This window comes from Trachypithecus francoisi, unplaced genomic scaffold, assembly GCF_009764315.1.
Source record: "Trachypithecus francoisi isolate TF-2019V2 unplaced genomic scaffold, Tfra_2.0 Lachesis_group10, whole genome shotgun sequence".
NCBI lineage: Eukaryota > Metazoa > Chordata > Mammalia > Primates > Cercopithecidae > Trachypithecus > Trachypithecus francoisi.
Window position 1 is genome coordinate 23,015,995 of NW_022681455.1, and position 20,847 is coordinate 23,036,841.

Below are 20,847 nucleotides of genomic sequence, written 5' to 3' on the forward strand. Positions count from 1 at the left end.
AAACAATGCTCCCAAGTGCGAGAAAGAGTGAGTTTTTTCATGCTTTTAACAATGTGACCTTAGGTATTGATTTATAGCCTGCCGCAGCACCCCAGAGCAAAAGGGAACATTGATAATTAAGTCAGTATCTGCACTTTCTAAAATAGTGCTGACTTGCCACAAAGAGAGCCTCTTTATTTTTCCTCTCTGTCTCCCAGTGAATGCAGATGCAGGCACTGACCTCTGACCTTTCTCCAAATTCTCTAGCTGCAGCTGTTATTTTTCTTTTTTGGGACCTTTAGCTGCTGACAGACTGGTAAGATTTCTTAAATTGTGTGTGCAACTTTCTTTTAAGCAAACATGAAACAATTTATACCTCAAGCTTTAGTTATAAAATATAGCTTTATTGAGCTGAGAATGAAGGTAAATATTTTTACTTGGGCACCTATTAGAGATTTGCCAGATAAGTACCTATGCCCATTGACCATATTCAGAATGCACAGACATTTTTTGGAAGAATTTTATATTTAAACAGAACTTTCCATTGCAAAACTCCCAAGATTGTAAAGTGTATTGAGTCAGAAATATCTTTGGATTCCATTAGAGTCATTACTGAAATAGGGCCACAAAAGGTAACAGCAATAAAACCAAATACCTTAAGGTATGTAATATGCAAATTATATGCTAATATATGGTAATCTGAGCACCATGTTCGGGGTCATAAAAAATACTAAATACCGCTAATTAAAGGTAGGTACATTGCTGTGTTTTATACTTCACAGCAATATGAGAGAGGTAGACTATTATGATAATTATAGCATTGCTTGCTTTGGGGAGTACATCCAACATTTTAACACTATTTCTTATTCTTGTGTGTTTGTCCATTTCACTGAATAGAATCACTTTTTCTGTTCTCCGCCCTAGGTCTTAGATTCATGAAGTTAGTGAAAAACTAAGTAACAAATTAAGTCTTTAGCCTCAAGGCAAAAAACAAATACTTTTCTCCCTAGAAACTTTGGAAATGTGGTACCCACCTAACACTCCTCTGAAAATAAGTGCGCCCGACTGGGGTGATAGGGTTCAGAAGTCAGCCACACTGAAAATCTGGGTAACAGGAGCCAAGAATTCTCATTATACTTGGGAAATGCAAATAACTATTTCTCCCAGAAATGCACTTCAGTATCAAGGATTTTTTCTTATAGTGTACTCAACAGAATATAATTTTCTCTTTAATTCTAAAAAAAAAAAAATCCTAAGGTAATGAAAACAAAAGCAACAACATTCATAAAAGGACATAAAGTAAACGTGAAATATACCTGCCTAAAAAATTCTGATTTTCCTTATTTAACTAAATAGGTTATGTGTGTATAATCAATATGCTAACAGGACATTAGCCCCCTATAAAATGCTTTTGCCCCATTATACTAAATACATACTTTATCAGTAGATATTTACCTGAAAATTACCCAAATTAGGTGAAAAATCCACCTGAAGCCAATTTACCAACTTACTCATAAAATATATGTTGTAGTTTCCCACGGCTGCTGCAACACATTACCACAAACTTAGTAGCTTCAAATAACACAGATTTCTTGTCTCAGACATCACTTTGGAGGTCAGAAGTTCAGCACAGGTCTCACTGGCAAAACTCAAGGTGTTGGCAGGGCTTCAGTCCTTTCTAGAGGCCGTAGAGGATAATTCATGCTCTTGTCTTTTCCAGCTTCTAGTATCCATCTGTATTCCTGGGCTTGTGGCGCCTTCCTCTGTCTTCGAAGACAGCAAGAGCCGGTTGAATTCCTCTCAGGGACTCTGACCTTCTCTACTGCCCCTCTCTTTCACTTCTAAGGAACATAGTGATTACATTGTCTCCCCTAGATAATTCGAGATAATCTCCCTAGTCTTAAAAATCAGGTGATTAGCAACCTTCATTCTATCTGCAATTCCCATGTGCCATGTGGTACAGCGTATTCACTTGTTGTGGGGATTAGGATATGGAAGTTTTTGGAGGTAGGGGAAAGTGCATTGTTCTGCCTGCTTCCCTGGCACATGTGTATCAGGTGTGGATTCAGATATGATCAAGCCATGTCCTACCTTCAATGATTTCATAGCCTATCTCAGGAAATGGACATGCAAACAAATACCTGTCATACAGTTTAATAAGTAGTAATAATAGAAGCATCTACATGGTCCACTGGTAAAGGAAGAAGTGCCAAATTTAACTTTGCTGACTCATAAACAATTTAAAAGGAAACCAGAGAATTTACTGAAATTTTGAAAAATGATAAAATTTCTGCAAAGATGTCTGGTGGATGGAGATTCAAGGAAAAGATAAAATTACAGGGTACAGGACAGTAGTATGAGGAGCCCAGAGGTTGGAAAGTTGAGCAGAAGCAAGGATTGATAGTTCATTGGTTTTTATATTGCGTTTGATAAGAAACCATGTATGTTTTTGAACAGCATAGGTATCGTATGCAGTATGTGTGTTAGGAAGTTTATATTACATGACAACGTAGAGGGGAATTTATAGAGAAACTTATCTGGAATTGGACACCTTACCAAGGAGATGATTGCAATCCTCCAGGAAAAAAAGAATGGTACTGACCTAAACTGAGTCAGTGGCAGTGAGGATGGATGGGGAGAGATGGATTTGAGAGCAATGGAAGGATTTGCTGAGTGATTGGATATGGAACCTCAATGGGAAAATGAGTCAAGGATCCCTTCTGGTTCCTGCCTGGGGTAACTAGTTAGAGTGAAATAGCGTTAACCAGGATAAGAGTTACAAGAAGATAAGTAGTGATGGAGAAAAAGAAAATTATTTCATCCTGGATATAATGACTTCAAGTGCTTATGGAAGGATGTTGAGAATCCATCTTTACAATAATGAAAGTGAAGAGATCTGGGCTATTTTGTTGATTTTAAGCTTAGAGAAAACCCCCCAAATTGTAATCTTAGTCCAGTTGAATGAAGAGGTTCTTTGGGAATAGGATGACATGTACAGAAGGAGTCCATGAACAAGAATGGGACAAGAGATATGGCACAGAGCACCATGAATAATGTCATGAGGGAGAAAGCCCAGGAATGCACAAAAATGTTAAGGATAACTAAAGCACTTTGTATTGTATATTTAGAACAAAGAGAAGGTAGGTGAAGGCAGACTGTATATAATATTTTGAAATGACACTGACAAATCGAAATTTGCGGTGGTTTTTCTTCTTTCTTCAAGAGAATGATCCTCAAAAATGGGTATAACAAACATGGTAAAGAGGAAATTGGATCCAACGAGATCCAAAGAGAGAGATACTTAAATAACATCTGTTTGTTTTAAATGTGTTCCTGTCTTTAGACTGAGATTAGGGAGTCCAGGATACCAAAAAAATTTCCAGATGTTATCACAAGTGTCATTACTCATAATCTCTGAGTAGTTATTGTATTAGGCCGTTATTGCATTTCTACAAAGAAACACCTGAGACTGGATAATTTATGAAGAAAATAGGCTTAATCGGCTCATGGTTCTGCAGGCTGTGCAGGAAGCATAGTGACATCTGTTTCTGGGGAGGCTTCAGGAAGCTTCCAATCATGGCAGAAGGCAAAGGGGGAGCAGGCTCTCATGTGGCAAAAGCAGGAATGAGAGAGAGAGAGAGAACAAGGTGCCACACAGTTTTAAACAGCCAGATCTCATGAGAAGTCACTCACTATGGTAAAGACAGCATCAAGGGGATGATGCTTAAGCATTCATGAGAAATCCACCCCTATGATCCAATTACCTACCACCAGGCCCCACCTCCAATACTGGGGATTACAATTCAACATGAGATTTGTGTGGGGACACATATTCAAACTGTATCAGTTATGAATGGGTGAAGTGCCAGAAGACTGGTGTCTACATGGTAAGGATGCAATCATCAGGAGGTTACCGGTTGGTAATCGTCTGCTTGACTCCTGACAAATTCTAGAATGGATTACTCGATTTTTAGTGTTAAGAAGATAGTCACAAGAAGGAGTTAACAAAAACACATTAATAGGAATTCATTTCATTTATATTTTCATTTTTCAGGGAACAAAAGTTTAGAGAAAGCTAACAAATTGGAATAGGAACAAAATGAAATAAATATTTCAGTTTTGAAATAATAGAGCCAAATCAACATGTTGAAATATACAGGGCCAAGTGTAAAATCTTATGCTTAGGTTTAAAAGAATCAAATCAACGACACCGGTTGGAAGATATTGAGGATCCAGCATTATAACAGTGAAAAGTTCTAGGCTATTTAGTTAATTATAAGTTTCAAGAGGACATCTCAAATTGTAACCTAGTATAGACATGTATCACCTCAAACACGAAAGATAACATCTGTAGCTCTCCTGGCAAAAGTCCCATTTTAAGGATTGAGTGGTCTTTTTTTGTACTGTATTTTAAGGGGGCAAAAACGAAAACAAAGGAAACTCTCAGTATATGGAAATCATGTAAAATGATTAGAAGTTGAAGGAGCTAATTATAATGTTTAGGTCAAAAGGGACATATTATGTCTTTGAGTATTTGAAGACATAATATGGGACTGGGCTTCTAATTATCTTTAGCTCTAGAAACTGAAATGACTACAATGAGGTTGTAGGAGAGAAAAAATATCATTTGCTCTACCCATCCTAGGTTCGTGGCTGAGATCCCTATAATAATAATAATTTATATATATTATATATATTGATATATGTAATATGATATATATATCAAGAGAGATTAACAAGATAAAAGCAGACAGATTTATTTACCATAATATTTACACGTCATGGGAACCTTCATAAGGAAATGAAGACCCAAAGAAACAGTTAAACCTGAGTATATTTTACAGCAGGTTTGATGGAGAGTAGAAAGTGGTGGAGAAATATGATGGGGTAAAGAGTATGGTTTAATAGTAACATATTGGGAGAAGCTTGGAGAGGCCCATGCATTCAGATTCTTCTGTGTCATCCATTCATCTTCAGAGATCAGATATCAGACTATGGTCCTTTGCTCGGGGTATAGGGAAGACATCTCTCACACAAAGGTCTTATGAACTTCTTCAGGGCAAGAGCAGAAAATCCTTCCTAGGTTTTATGACCCAGATCAGGGAAGAAGGATAGGAGGTCAGAGAGTCCATTTGCTTCTGCCATTTTTCAGTATGTCACGGTGCCACATTTTGGCACAGTGTATCCTGAACTCCATTATGGTATAGTTAAACACAACATTAAAATAACTTTAAAAAAATAGATCTTCTAATGAAATTAATCAGCTGCCTGATGAGAAATATGGTTCTCAATAGCAATCCTCAAATACAAACTAAGTGACACCTTGTTAGGGATATTGAAAAGGAAGTGCCAACATCAGGTAGGAGTTTGAAATACATCTGTTTTTCCGAAATTTTAAACTGTGAATATCCCTTTTAATTATAATAAAACAAAACAAAAAAAACGGGCATAGTAGCTCACGCCTGTAATTCCAGCACTTGGGGAGTTCGAAACCAGCCTGGCCAACATGGTGATACCCCATCTCTACTAAAAATGCAAAAATTAACTGGGTGTGGTGGCAACCATCTGTAATCCCAGCTACTTGGGAGGCTGAGGAAGGAGAATTGCTTGAACCCAGGAGGTGGAGGTTGCAGCGAGCCGAAATTGTGCTATTGTACTCCAGCCTGGGCAACAGAAGCAAGACTCCGTCTTAAAAACAAACAAACACCACCCAAGTCTCTGTATACGACTACTTCTAGTATCCATTACATAAGAAAATATATAGAGCAATAGTAAAAAAAAATTTATTTGGGTGCAGAGCTATTATCATATAAATATGTATTGAAATGACTCAAATGTATCTTTATACTTTTACGAAAATAGAATTTTCAAGACATATTTATTCCTCAGAAAATATCTGCCGTTTCTTTGAATTCACGACTCTCTGAAATAATTTTGTATTCTCAAATATTCCCAGGGTCCACAGTGAAAACTGAACAAGATAATAAAATTCTGATTCACTAAGCCTGCATAGGGCCTGAGAATCTGCATTTGAACAGGCTCCAAGGTGGCTGATGCTGGAGATTTGCTTCATATTTTGAGTGGCCATCAAGTATCTTCCAGGTTTAAAGTCTGTTTTGTTGTGTCTCATTTTTATCCAAACCTAAAGATGATACTGTTTCCATTGATAATTTATAGCCTAGTCCATCCTGGCCTACTCCGAATCCTGACTATACCATTTACTCAAGCTCTGTGATGTTGAAAACATCCCCTAAAATTTCTGGTTGCTTCATGAGATGGATATACAAGAATTAAATGAAATAATGTATATACTGTGCTGAGGGTAATACCTGACATACAACATTCATTCAAAAGTTATGGCTATTGATAATTTCAATGGCAACGTATGTAAAGGTGGTGATGAGAAATTAAATGGAATGAGAATACAGACATTTTCTCCCACAAAGCAATGTTTCCTGAGAAATTGCACATTAAAAATAATACAGTTTAGGGAAAGAGACCACTCCAATTAACCCTTGTAATGAAAGCACTAAAAAACAAACAACAAAAAAGATGATTATGATGTTATGATGACACATACCTGGAGAGTTAATTTAGATGGCCCAGGCAGACAGCTCAGCATTGTTAAAAGCTGCCTCAGTGGATATTTAAAATCAGCAAAAGTGAATACAGTCAAAATATTCACAATCCTTTAATTAGAGCAGCATTGGTGGATGTGGAGAGGTCTGCAATAGTAAGGCTTCCCTTAAGATGGGCAAAAGAGTGAGCAACATGAGATACCTGGAGTTCCGAGCCCTACCGTGCTGGCCTGGGCTCTTACACTGCTTCCAACATAATTGAAGAGACAGCTGAACGGAAGCTTTGTGTTTCCTCCTGAAGATGGTAATTCTACTCTTGCTATTTTGCACCTCTTCTTGCCTCGGAGTGAGGAGGCCAGGAATCAAAATCAAATATAAACCCACCTGACTCCTGCCTTTCACCAACATCATTCCCCATGACATTGTCATACTAATTACTAATTTTAGTTTCCAACACTTGCACTGCAGCAGAACAGAATGTCCTGGGTTTTGTAGTCTATGTCTTATCTGGAAGGCACTGAGAAGGAATATTTCCTCTAACCTTCTTGGATTCTCTGATATCCAGATGAATAGAAGACAATCTAGGTTATGGTGGTGGAGAAAACCTTTGCAAACTCTTGAGGAATAAAAGCAAAGGGGCAAAATAGCCAGAAGCAGAAGGTGTTGGTTAAATATCTCCCTCACATCCTCCATCTTATGGCACTCTCCTCATAGGGGAAGACTGAACTCAGTTATGAAGCATTTTCTCCTAGTTTAAACCTATTCCTAAGTCACCTCTCCTCATCCCACGGTACAACTTCTGTAGACGATAGCAACGTTAACTGGACAAGCAAGCATCTTCAAAGAGAGCTGAGAGGATCAGGTGCAACTTTTTGGTTGGCAACCTCGTTCCTTTGGGAAGAAGTGGATAAAAAAATTCAAAGAGAGGCTGCAGTTCTTGGCCTGGTATCTGGGCTAACTGTAAGCTTTATGGCTTTGCCTTGATGTGTGTTTAAGCAGCAGCAGCCTGCAGTCTGGCACAAGGAGGATTTTTCCTCCTCTTGTTTTATTATAAATAGTTTTCAAAAGCTCCTGTGGAACACAGACTGTGGCTTTGATCTGGCCAACTTCTTCAGTACTGACATTCCCATGGAAAACCCCAGCTCGGACCAGCTTCAGCCACTTTTAAAATTCTCATTTAAATTCAGAGTCCCCCTAGTCTTAACAGGCAAGAGGTAGATGAAGAGAAAGAAAGCGAGATGCCTCTCATGTGTCCACACAGCCCTCAGATCAAACAGATGCGTCTAGGCAGCAGGGAGAGTGTAGAGATCCCAGAAGAAAATAGCAAAATACTTGATGTGGGCCTTGTACCTCCTAGACCAGGGCTTCTGACTGACACTCGGTTCACATCAAGTTGCAATGTATTTATGAAAGCTCCCTTTAAGATCTCTGAATGTTTTATGCCATATTTTTGGTTAAAATAGAAATAAAAGGCTTGATGTGGTGTGCAGTGTTTACAGAAAGAAGCATCATTTGCTTGGGTTCATTTTATGGGCATTTCTAAAAGTATACTGGTAGATTTTGCTTTTTCCACCTCTATTCCCACAGCCTCCTCCAAGTTTACAATCTAAGATCGTCCCTTGTTCTTGGTAATTTGAGGAATCTTACCAACCTAAAAGATGTAGGGAGATATTTGGAATTTATATGAACTGACAGAAGATTCACACTTTCTCAAGGATGTTGTGCAGGAAATATATGATCCCTTTTCTGCCTTTCCTCTCTTGCCCCAGGGAAGAAGGTCTGATCTCCCATTTGCCTTCTTTGGTATACAACTTGGTTACTTCTGGTTTTACATTGAACCCTCCACCACCCACCCCAGCCCCTAACACACCCCACTCTGAATTTGGTAATTTTTGATCACTCTGTATCTGCAGTAGAAGATTTCTTAGCTAACCACTTGAGTAGAGTGACCTTGACTTATTCTGTGAACTCAGTGGACTCAGCTCCGGAATTTCCTCTAGTCTAGGCTCACTGGTCTTTCCACCATGGCTGGGACTGACTTTCATCTACCTTCTAGCTACTTCCTGCTTTGCTTTTGGAGAAAGAATACGGGATAGACTTTCTTGGTCAAAAATCCAATTTTTCCAGGAGAAAAGTTGACAAAGCACAAACTAACAATAAGTAGATTTTATCACTGATCTTTGAGATACATCAGGAACACATTATGGTTTTCTAAGTTGCAGCTCATTTCATCCAAAATTCATAACTAAGAAAATATATATCATCCAGTGATCTGGGAAAGAATGATTCTACAACCTATTATTTTTTGGAATTATTCTTTCCTTTCTGCTTCCATTCCCTCTGCCTTAAATAAGGACCTTATTCTTAATTACTAATAACCTCTTAATTAGTCCCTTTACTGTCATTAGAAAATGATGTCAAAAATGTCACAATAGGAGACTGATAAGGCCTCTCTTGCTCCACTGTTTAAAATATTTCACAGCCTATCCAGCACTTACATCAGTGTTTCCTAAGGGACAGGGAACCAGAGAGAAACTTCAACAAGTTAATAAATGGCAAAATATGATTTAGAAAACTTGGGTAGTGAAATCCCCTCCTGGAGGCTTCAAATGCATTCATTTGGAGCAGTAATGGCCTGAATAAACTAGTTCAATCCAGAATTCTCTTAATGTATTTAATCACAGAATTTCTTTTTCAAGTTTTGCCTATTCAATATCTATAGTACTAGTTTCCACAGAGACGCTTTGGGTAACGCTTTCTAGAATAAAAGCCAAGCTGCTTAACTGATAGCACGGGGCACATTGCGCAGGTTATTTTCAGTCTCCTTATTAGCCTGGCTTTCCACCCCTTGATGCCTTTCTCTATTATCTTCTACCTGAACAAGGCACACACCACAGTGTTGTTGTCCTCTGTGCCTTTGCAGTTGCCCATTCCTTTGCCTAGAGTCATTTTCCTCCCGTTGCTTGCCTGGTAAACTGTTTTCCCCCATCTTTCAACCCCAGAAGAGATGCCTCTCCCCAAGGAGGAGTCTTCACTGACTCTTGTTGAATAAAGGGAATCACTCCCTTCATCATTCTACACTATGCTTTGTTCACCTCATTTGCATTTTGGTTGCACTCATCATACTGGTTTGAAATTGTGTTTGTGGGTCTAATGGGTTTCAAAATTTATGAGAGATTTCATGGAAGGAATCTGTGTAATGAGTCTTGGGTTATGCGTGGAACAAGGTAGGAGGTTAAATCCTGTTTGTAGAACAGGCAAATGGTCACATTTCATATGGTAGTAACATCATCTGGATTCTGAACTTCTGTTGGTGAAGATATCTTAGGTTAGATAACACACATACATCAAGAAAAAGGCAAAAATGTTATCATAGGAAAATGAGATGTATGAAGTATGTGTATATATATACATATAAATATCTACACATATCTGTATCTACGTCTATACATAATACATACATATATAGTTTCAGTGTATAAAAAGGACACACAAATGCACACACACACACACACAAGCTTATGCTTATTCCCTCACAAAAATAATTTTCCCCAGCCACGAGACACTGCTATTTAATTAAGGATTATTAGGAAATACAGGAAGAGAAACTTTACCAAGGGCCCTGAAACACATAGGTGGTTATAGAAATAAAACTTTGGTATTTTTATTCTTTACACATAACCTTCGCTTCTACAGTCTCATCCAAACAACAGACCTGCAGCATCCTACACAGATTTCTATTTATCTACTTGGGCTGAGCTGACCCCACTGGAAATCGAACATTGCTGCAGATATTGATCCAGGCACACGGACACTGGCAAGGCTCCCTTTGTGTGAAATTTACAGAAGGGCCTGCTAGAGAGGAGGGAATTCTAAGTACAGAAGCAGTCACGAGTCTGCCGCTTCCCTCATAGGTCTGATAGAAAGAAATCTGCAATCGCTTCTATCTGGGCAAAGGACTAGCACCACTGTGGTGTCTCACCATGTATTGTGCTGAGCATGGCTTGGCTGGCCTGTTCACCCCTCTCATTCCTCTAGCTCCTCCATCTTGCTCTGACTCTTAATGTAATGTGACCAGTTAGTCATGACCTTCACATGCTGCACTGGTGCCCTGTTCTCCCTCTGCTCTGTCTCTCTGGCCTTAAGCTGTAGTGAACTCACTAAGCACGAGACTCCCCTTTAAAACATCTAACTGAAAGGAGTGTTGTTTGCTTTCTGGCCCTCAAACACCAAGGCACTGTTGTGCTCCTTAAAATTGTAAATTATGTCTGTTTAAGAAAATGTCAGCGTTTTTTAAAACAGAATAACAGTGCTGGAAAAGACTTGGCTGTGCAATTTGTTACCAAAGTTTCATGCAAGAAAAATGATGCATTCATCATTATGAGCACAGTCAAGGGTTCTAATGACTTGGGCACAATGCCTCTTCAGTTCTTTTAAGGAAAATGATGAACTTTTTTCTTTCTCCTCAGCAAGTTATCCGAGTAATGTAAAAGCTCATAAACTAAGATTCAGGGAGACACTGTCAATGAGGCACTATACTTAACAACAATTAAAACGTAAGACACATCTTGTATAATTAAATTGATTTTTTTTTCTGCCAGAAACAAGACCTTTTCGGGTAATGATTGCTTTGGTTGTCTAAAATTGTATGTATTGGGGCAGCAGTGGAGGAGATCTGTTGTTACATTTATACATCACTTCATGTGTCTTCAAAATCCAATTCCTAAATAGGCCAATAGGATGATTTTTGAGTACGGAAGGGTAAATAGTAGCTATGGATGATCAGTACAATCGATGTTGTCACTGCACTTGGAAACATATTATTTAGCTACTTAGAATTTCAGTTCTGCAAGTGGACTCACAGGTTTAGAAAGGCAAGGCTGAAAGTGTCAGCAAATGGGGCCAGGCCTCTGATTTTGATGGGTCCTCTGGGAACCGAAGTTGGGACCTGGGGAAAGGTCTTAACTTACCCACGCATTCTCCAGCGTTACACAAGCATGACGTTGTCACACTTTTTGTGTGTCTGAAATTGATCCAGGCACACGGACACTGGCAAGGCTCCCTTTGTGTGAAATTTACAGAAGGGCCTGCTAGAGAGGAGGGAATTCTAAGTACAGAAGCAGTCACGAGTCTGCCGCTTCCCTCATAGGTCTGATAGAAAGAAATCTGCAATCGCTTCTATCTGGGCAAGGGACTAGCACCACTGTGGTGTCTCACCATGTATTGTGCTGAGCATGGCTTGGCTGGCCTGTTCACCCCTCTCATTCCTCTAGCTCCTCCATCTTGCTCTGACTCTTAATGTAATGTGACCAGTTAGTCATGACCTTCACATGCTGCTGTTAAGGTCTGTAAATAAAATGCTTCACTTTTTATATTAAAAATTGCCTTTTAAGGATAAGTGTAAAACCACACCCTCAAAAACCATAGTGTCTTTTTGACCCCTGGGTAATTGTATTAAACTGGAATATTTACCTGAATTTTCCTTACTTGGCCTCCATTCATGTTAAGCAGCTGTTGGAATGAATACAAAGGGACTTGCCTGACTTTCTAGTAATAATCTTCATTTTTTTTTCCTCGTGGTTCGAACACATTATTTAGTGGATTGAGTTTTACCTTTTCCTGCAGTGGGAGTAGCTGCTTTTCTGTTAAATATTACTGGGTTTTATTAAGAGATATTAAGAGAAACCTTTGCCATATGGCAATTTCAAAGAAAGAAGGAAGAAAAAAAGAGAGCTATGTTTGCTTTTATTTTTACCTGATGTTCGAAAAGCTAGACGTAACCCAGAGGAGAGTAGGCCGGGGTTTTTTGTCAGTGGGTGGAACGTATTTGCTGTGAAATGTGATGGAATGTTTACTGAGCTATTTTCTTCAAAAATCAAAATGTTTCTGCTCTCATAACCAGTTTACACAGCAGTAGCCTTTTAAAAAATGTTGCCTCCATGATGGGCAGGCAGGCTTCGTGTTGCTGTCTTTGGAGGTAATGGCCCAAGGTTGTGCCTGGCTACACTCACGCTGTTGGGCAAAAGCACAGACAGATACGCTCCATTTCCAAGCATGTGGGAGCTGAGTTCCATCTCTTTCTGGTATTTACTAAAGACATATCTAATGGATGGGAGGAAATCTAATCCTGACAGAATATTTTCTTGCTGTCTAGGTTAACATGTGTGTTTCTATGCCTGACTCTCAACCTTGGGCCTGTACCTTTGCAATCACATGGCCCTGGATGAATGAGGAAGGGTGGCATGTAAATAGAAACTGGACCAGTGAGACCACCAAGGAATGGTGAGCACTCAAGCAAGTCCTCATTCTCTTTGAGTCTCTGGATTCTGTTAGATGAAAGCAAATTAAGACAGTTATTTATTTGTAATAATTCTATGCATACAGAAAGAGATGGAATTTAATATAATAAAATCATAGCAGTGGTGATGTTAATGGAGTGGGATTTTAGGAGAATCTGGTCTTCCATGTCTCTGGATTTTCTGTAATTTTCCCTAAACACACACATACATACATACACACAAGTGACAACAGCAACATTAAAAGGCTTTTGGGCAGGTCTTCACAATGAATAATTCATATTATTTACCTTCATATGCACCAATAGTCTTCAGTCAAAAACTATATACAAAGTATATATACTCTATCATACTCCTTCATGGATTGTTTTGAAATTAAATGATTGAGCAAAAGTGCTTAATTTATAGCTTATTTTATAGGTATTGTTATTTTGGAAATTATATTACCATTATTATATTGCTATCCTAAGAATCTAGTTTATCACAAACATACATATATACATATATATTTTTTACATATTTACCATATATCTCTATGGATATATATCTCTATGTATATATATCTATGGAGATGTGTATATATATATATATATATTTCCAGTAATTTGAACATTATTTGGGGTATTACATTTTTATTCATTTGGTGAGGGAATGTTAGTTAAAACTTTATTTTGGAAATGTGAAGATGAACTGTTTTGGAGGCTAGTTTTAAAAATTAAAAACAGTAATTTTTAAACAACAACAACAAAAGACCAGATCTTTATGTTGTCTTGGTTGCTACTGTAGCTTTGAAACTTCCGTGTTTTCCAATTCTGCAATTTTCTCTTTTCTCTCTTTGAAATTCACTTTAGATGTCTGAGTGCTTTTTTTAATTATTTTTTTATTTTTTTGACAGAATCTTGCTCTGTTGCCCAGGTTGGAGTGCAGTGGCGCAATCTTGGCTCCCTGCAACCTCCGCCTGTTGGCTTCAAGTGATTCTCCTGCCTCAGCCTCCTGACTTTTTTTTTCCCCAGTGGATCCTGCATTAGAAAACCACCAACTTATTGTAACTTTTAGTTAATTATAAAAAGATAACTTTGTCACTGTTCTATCTTATAAAACAATGAAACCAAGTATAAAGTATTATAAGTAAATTGCTTTTCTGGGATTTCTCTTTTCAGAATTGACTGTGGCTCCATCGTTTGTTGTAATTAATTAAGCCATGTTCATTTGGACTTTTGATCAAATTAGCTAAATATATTTATTTTCTTCTATATTTGACCTAAAGTTTGTTAGTAATAGCATCATCTAGATTTTAGAGATAGTAATAAAAACTGGTAAAAATACTAAGTGGGAAAGTACACTGTTGTAGCTTATCAGTGTTAGAGCTTGAAAATACCTAAAAAGCTGAACGCAGACAGAAAGAAAAACCAAGAGCGCTAAATCCAGAGGGTTGCATACAAGCAGTATAAATTACCAGAAAAAACACTGGGTCAAGCTGAGAGAGCATGAATTCCTATGCCTGCTTTGGAATTTCCATGTGGATTTAGGTGAGCTGTCCCTAAGCCTCAGTGGCCTTTATTCTTTTTTTTTTTTTTTTTTTTTGAGACGGAGTCTCGCTCTGTCACCCAGGCTGGAGTGCAGTGGCCGGATCTAGGCTCACTGCAAGCTCCGCCTCCCGGGTTCCCGCCATTCTCCTGCCTCAGCCTCCCGAGTAGCTGGGACTACAGGCGCCCGCCACCTCGCCCGGCTAGTTTTTTGTATTTTTTTAGTAGAGACGGGGTTTCACCGTGTTAGCCAGGATGGTCTCGATCTCCTGACCTCGTGATCCGCCCGTCTCGGCCTCCCAAAGTGCTGGGATTACAGGCTTGAGCCACCGCGCCCGGCCGCCTTTATTCTTAAATAGAAGGGCCAAAACAGTTCTGTAGGAAGTACCAATAGAAAGGAGTGTATGTCCTGTGCACACTTAATTTTTGAACTATAGAAGCTCTATTTTTGTATGTTTTATATGTTCCTGTCTTGTGTACAGTTCAGTTTGGAGTGAGGTAAGTGTTCTGTTTAAAAACTATTAATGTATACATATTTCTCTCTAAGTAATCACTGAGACAGGCTTGCCTCCTCTAATACATGATTTAGGATACTCATCGTGTAGAGAAATCCTCATATCTGGAACAATGTGGAGAATAAGTGTATGAATAGTGAAAATGATCCATTTAGTATGCATTGGTATCTACTACATGATAGAAAACTGAGGTCATAAAACAGCAAATCTTACAAGGAAGTTCTAGATTGGAATTAGGAAACCGAGAATTCAGTTGGGTCTAACCACACTAGCCTTGTCCCCTCAACACGTCAAATTTCTAGAGTTAGCTTATTATCTGATTTTCTGAACATACACCTTGTCAAATGTTGCTTTGGTTTCTAAGTGCCCACCTAATCATCCCCTCTTGTAGCACCCCAAATATACTAAAACTTCCTTCTTCTTCTTCTTTTTTTTTTTTCTGAGCCAGAGTCTCGCTTTCTTGCCCAGGCTGGAATGCAGTGGCATGATTAGGACTCACTGTCACCTTGAATCCTGGGCTCAAGCGATCCTCCCACCTTGGCCTCCCAAAGTGCTGGATTTTCAGGTGTGCACCACTAAGCCCAGCCTCAGACTTACTTCTGATCATGTAACTCTGACTATACTAATTCGATTTAATTACTCTATGATTTTAGACTTTAGTTTTCTAAAAACTCCTTTCCAGCAAACTTTTTACTCCTAACTTGTGTTTGTTGTGTCTATCATTAAAGTATTATTGCTTTACTCCTAACCTAGGAAGCTCTCAGCTCCTCTAAAACACAACTTTGGGGTCGGGCACAGTGGCTCACGCCTGTAATTCCAGCACTTTGGGAGGCCGGGGTGGGAGGATCATGATGTCAGGAGATCAAGACCATCCTGGCTAACCCGGTGAAACCCCGTCTCTACTAAAAAATACAAAAAACTAGCCGCCGGGCGAGGTGGCGGCGCCTGTGGTCCCAGCTACTCGGGAGGCTGAGGCAGGGGACTGACGTGAACCCGGGAGGCGGAGCTTGCAGTGAGCGGAGATCGCGCCACTGCACTCCAGCCTGGGTGACAGAGCGAGACTATGTCTCAAAAAAATAAAAAACAAAAACACCACAACTTTGGGAAGGAAATGCTTGCATCCACTTGCATCTACTTTTCCATGAATTACTTGAACAAGTATTCGTCCATGGCAGGAGGGATTCAGCATGGCGGGATGGATTTGCAGAGTGTCTATTAATAACTGTCATGAAGGGACGAAGAGGGAAAAAGAGACTGACAAGTAATGATCACAAAAAAAGGAAAAAGAAATTTCCGAGTAGAGATACAGCACGTTTCCCGACCTTCACAGAGGAATTTAAGTTTATGTCATTATAAAGCTCTGAAGATATTTCAATGATTATGATGGATAAAATGGAGCTCTTAAATGATCATACAGGTATGTAGCAGTTCGTACTTAACGTTAACGGAGTATTATAGAATATTATAAAAGTTAAAACCTGAGGTCATCTTTGCTAGATGATTTCTATGTCAATGAAAACTCAGATGTATAAACCAAAAAGATTGCATCATCCTTCTCAAATTCTTATATTTATAAAAACTTGTGCTAAAATTTATTTATCGCCACGGTTTCTATCCTAATAAAAGAAGAATAACTCACACTAGAAAGATACCTATGCCAGTCAGTGAGCAGGAATACACTATGCAATTTCAGGTCTCTAAGACGACAAATCAAAATAAATTACTCCAATTAAGGCAGACAATTGCACGAGGATCTGACCTGGCCAGTGGTCCTATCCACTCCCTTTTCGGTAGGTTTTTGTTTGTTCATTCTAAATATAAGTGAACAGTTCTTACAAGTTTATATTCAAATAAGGGTTCAGAAGTAAATAAATGCATCTATTCATTCAGTCAAGTAAAGTAATCCAATTTTCCTAGTGTGTGCACATGTGTTAGTGGTTTCCTAATATATATATTTCTTTTTTAGAAATACATGTGCTGTGGCTTCAAGGGTGGAAAATTTTACACACTTATATAAGTGAGGAGGTTTACTTGTAACCCTTTTGCATGCGTTTTGGAGAAAATCTCTTTAAGAAAATAAATATTGCTTTAGCACCTAGAAATACATATAAAATACTGTGTTTACATCTCTCTCTTCCAGACCCTCCAGACAGCAGTATCAGGTCATTGGTTCTTTTGGTGCCTCGTTTTGGCACTGTGTTTATTCTAAAACATATTCTAGAAAACACCAAGTAGGTATGCCAGTTATGACCTTCCAGATACATTCCACTTCTCAGCATGCTAGAATATATTTAAAACAGATTATATTTTCCTTCTGTGTTTCAGTTTTCACAGTTAATAAGACAGGCATTTCCATGGCTGACTTGCTGTTTTCATGGATAGCAAGTATTCTGATTAGTATTCCAGATGCCAAGTTTACCAAATTTTATTCAGAATAGAAAATGCCATAGAAATGAAAGGTTTTGCCTCTGTTTAAAGTTAAAACTGTTTAAAGTTAAAACATCAAAATAATAATATATAGCTAATATTCATGATTGTTCTGGTAACTGGTGTTTCTAATGAAATATCCCTTGAACCAGTGTGTCTTGAAAAATACTCATGTGATGTAGAAGCTGCTGAGCTCAAAAAATACCTCCTAGCGCTAATCTTATATTTAAAACTGTTAAATAAAATCTTACTTTGGATCCGAGAGATGACAAGGAGATTTGGAACAATGACTCTCCTGTTGTTTCAGTCCTTATGACCTAAACTTCTTTGCCATCCTATCATATACAACTAACCTTTTAGTACCCTCTCCAAGTAGGAAATAGTTGAAGGTAATGTTGTGTATGTTTTTCCAATTATTCTTGGGAAACTAACATGATGAGTTGAAGGTAATGTTGCTGGTAAGTTTTTCCAATTATTCTTGGGAAACTAACATGATGAATTGAGTTTCGGTACAAGATCTACCATAACTTCCTAACCTCTTTTTTTCACAGGGAAAATAGACCCAGTGTTTCAAAAAAGAAAAGGATGCTTGGGCATCATATTGATTTATCATATGTTTTATGATGTTATGATATTAAACATGGTGTTGTAATAAATAGGATCAATAAAAGTCAATAAGTGATTGGATGGGAAGTGGAGGAAAATGTAGATGTCATGTGGCAGTGAGGATGGAAATAGATATGTCCAAGAGGGATGATAATGCAACTTGTGGGTCACATGAATTTGTCATAATTTCCAAAGATCAGCCAAAAACTATAAAAATGATCCTTTTGAATTTTAAATATTGTATTCTTCATAAAATGTGGGATAATTTCACTGTTACATGGGCTGACAGGTTTATTTATTAAGTGTAAAACTTTTATTCTTAATTAGTTTAATGATAACATTTTGGGTTGAATACACTCAAACTTTATTTTGAAAGCACCTGCAACTAGAGGAATAACCTGAAATTACATAGATAATATAATGGGTGTGTAAATTGAGCTATTTTTCAGATCTGATGAATTTTTCTTGCTCTATTGAGAATTTTCCAGAAAGAAATACATTTCAGTCAGTCTGGCACACAATAGAGCTAGTACCATGTTCCTGTCTTATACTTAAGGTCAGTTTGATAGAGGATGTGAGAATGCATAGCTGATTGGCCAGCTCTACTGCCACCCAGTTAATGCTTCACAATGGGTGCTGGGTTTAGCAATCTTCCTGGGTATCGTTCTGCCTGGATCCTTATCTCAGGCTGGTTTATAGTTGGAAGACTCTCTAAAACTTCTTGAGAATTATGTATTCTTGATCTCTGGTGGCTATAATTTCAGTTTAAATCCAGAGCAAAGAATCAGCATGATGCTATCTTCTTTCTCTAGAAGTTCAATAAATTGAAGAGAAAGTAAATTGCCATTAGCAAGGAAATTCACAGTTTTTTTTTTTTTTTTTAAATGCATGTCTGTTAGGATCCAGTGGCCCAATATGCCTTCAAAAAGTAAGAACTCTCTTCTTAAAGGCAGAATCAGGTTCATGACCTAAGAATCTGCCTTATACTACATTAAAGAGAAGAAAGAAAAGAAGGAAGGAAAAAGGAAAGAATTTTATCAGGCCAAGAATTTCCTTCTTCTTTCCTTCCTTCTATTTAATGTAGTATAAGAAGACAGATTCTTAGGAAAGACAAAAAGAAAAACTGAAAGAAGGAAGAAAAGAATGAAGACAAAAGGAAGAAATAAAGACAGAGAGTAATTAAGAATAAGCTACTTTTTGAAAGTTATCAAATAAGTTAATTATAAAAGCAAAATAAATGTCCAGATGTAGTCATATTTACATAAATTAGCATTAAGTTCTTTGTCAGTCATTTGTTAGTTGTCATTCATTCGTTCTTCCAGGCTTGTGCTAAGAGCTGGAAGAATTTTAGAAGAGAGTCTTACTGTATAAGGCAATGGTTTAAAACCATGGGAGAAACCCTACCCTTGAATACTTGACTGTCAGCAAAGTGACCTCCACAAAGTGCCATCCAGTTTCCATTTCCCTTCCAGCTTCTTTGATGTTTCCAGGAAGTGATAGAGTATGCCTTCTGCATTTAATATTTATAAATTGGTTAAATGTCTCAGACTTTGGTCTAAGCCATATAACATAGGGCAAAGAATGAAAGAGGTTAGTCAGATCAGAGAGAAAAGCAAAGAGAGAAAGGGTCTCAACAGAGCTGTAGTTATTTTCTGTAACCAACTGGCCCTCGAAAACAACTGACATCCTTAGTCAGATGCTAAGCATGTGATGTGGAATGGCCATGGCTGGCACCCTTCACAGAGGATCGTGCGTCTCCACTGTGCAGGTGTTTCTGCTCCTGGAGGCCTGCCAACCAGCAACCTGATTCTCTGAAGAAATCACACACAGTTGCTTCTTAGTTAAAACGGGACACTTAAGCAAACACAGGATCCACTGTTGTTAAATTTAGTTGCTCTTGTTACCTTTCATTCTCTGGTTGTAAATGAGAGAAGCAGATGCTGGCAATGCAGGCTTTACAATTCTTGTTTTTCTACTCATTTAAATTGGCACCCACAGCTTCTACACAGAGACTACACAGCTCTGAAATGACACACGAAATGGAAAAAAATGGGAACAATTGTTGCCCTGAATGCCCAGGTCACAGAAATTACAGACACAGATTCACACAACAAATGGTGCTATGTCTCCATTTAGTTTCAGCAAAGATTTAAGCTGACTGTAGTTGGTTGTACCAATAAGCAGAGAATTGAGTCAAAAGAGAATAGGGACTTAGGTCTGTCCACTTCTTTGACTTGACACCATCTCATATGAATCATCTGAAGTCCTGCCCTTTCTTCCTACACCGTCTACCGGTTTGTGCTTCCCTATCACATTTCTTCCTGATTTTTGCTTTCCTTTTTTGCTATGTGCCCTCTCCAAATATTCAACACTTTATTTTCATGCACTCTTTTCTTCCCTTCTATTTTATTTTTGCTCAAAAGTCCCTTACCCAGAGTACCTTCTCAGGAAGCATATTAAAGGGAGGCAGAATAAGAATGGGGCCATAGAGTTTAAGTATTTATTAAAAATAGAGACATATTCAAGAAGCAAAGCCACCAAATGACCCCTCTCTGTAGGTGCCAGTCCCTGTATTCTAAAGAAACAAAAGCTATGCTGTGTCACTAAAGATATGACTATCAACCAATTGTCTGCTGGAAGTACTTAGGATAGGTCACTTTGCTAAGCAATGTACGCTTGTCTGTGAATACCCATAAAACTGGATGGGGCTACTTCCCAGCTGTCTATCTCTCACTCCAGCCCTGTCTCTCTCAGTCAAAGAAGGAGATCAAATACAAGAGTAGAAGTTGTATTGGGAGTATAACAATGAAATTTATTTTAAATAAAGCAAGATATAAACTCATACTGCATTTTAAATGTTCTGCTTCTCAGCAATCTTGCTATTCAGATGTATAAATGAGGCTGAGCAGGCTTCCCTTTC

General features: G+C 38.2%; 1 long non-coding RNA gene across 1 annotated transcript in view; it reads right to left on the reverse strand.

The window, feature by feature from the left end:
- LOC117086796 overlaps positions 1-19,535 on the reverse strand; it is a 72,582-nt gene extending 53,047 nt beyond the window's left edge. Inside the window, exon 1 of the long non-coding RNA XR_004438580.1 lies at positions 19,332-19,535. This is a non-coding gene — a long non-coding RNA (uncharacterized LOC117086796). The remainder of the gene's footprint in view (positions 1-19,331) is intronic.
- Between the last annotated feature and the right edge of the window lie 1,312 nt (positions 19,536-20,847).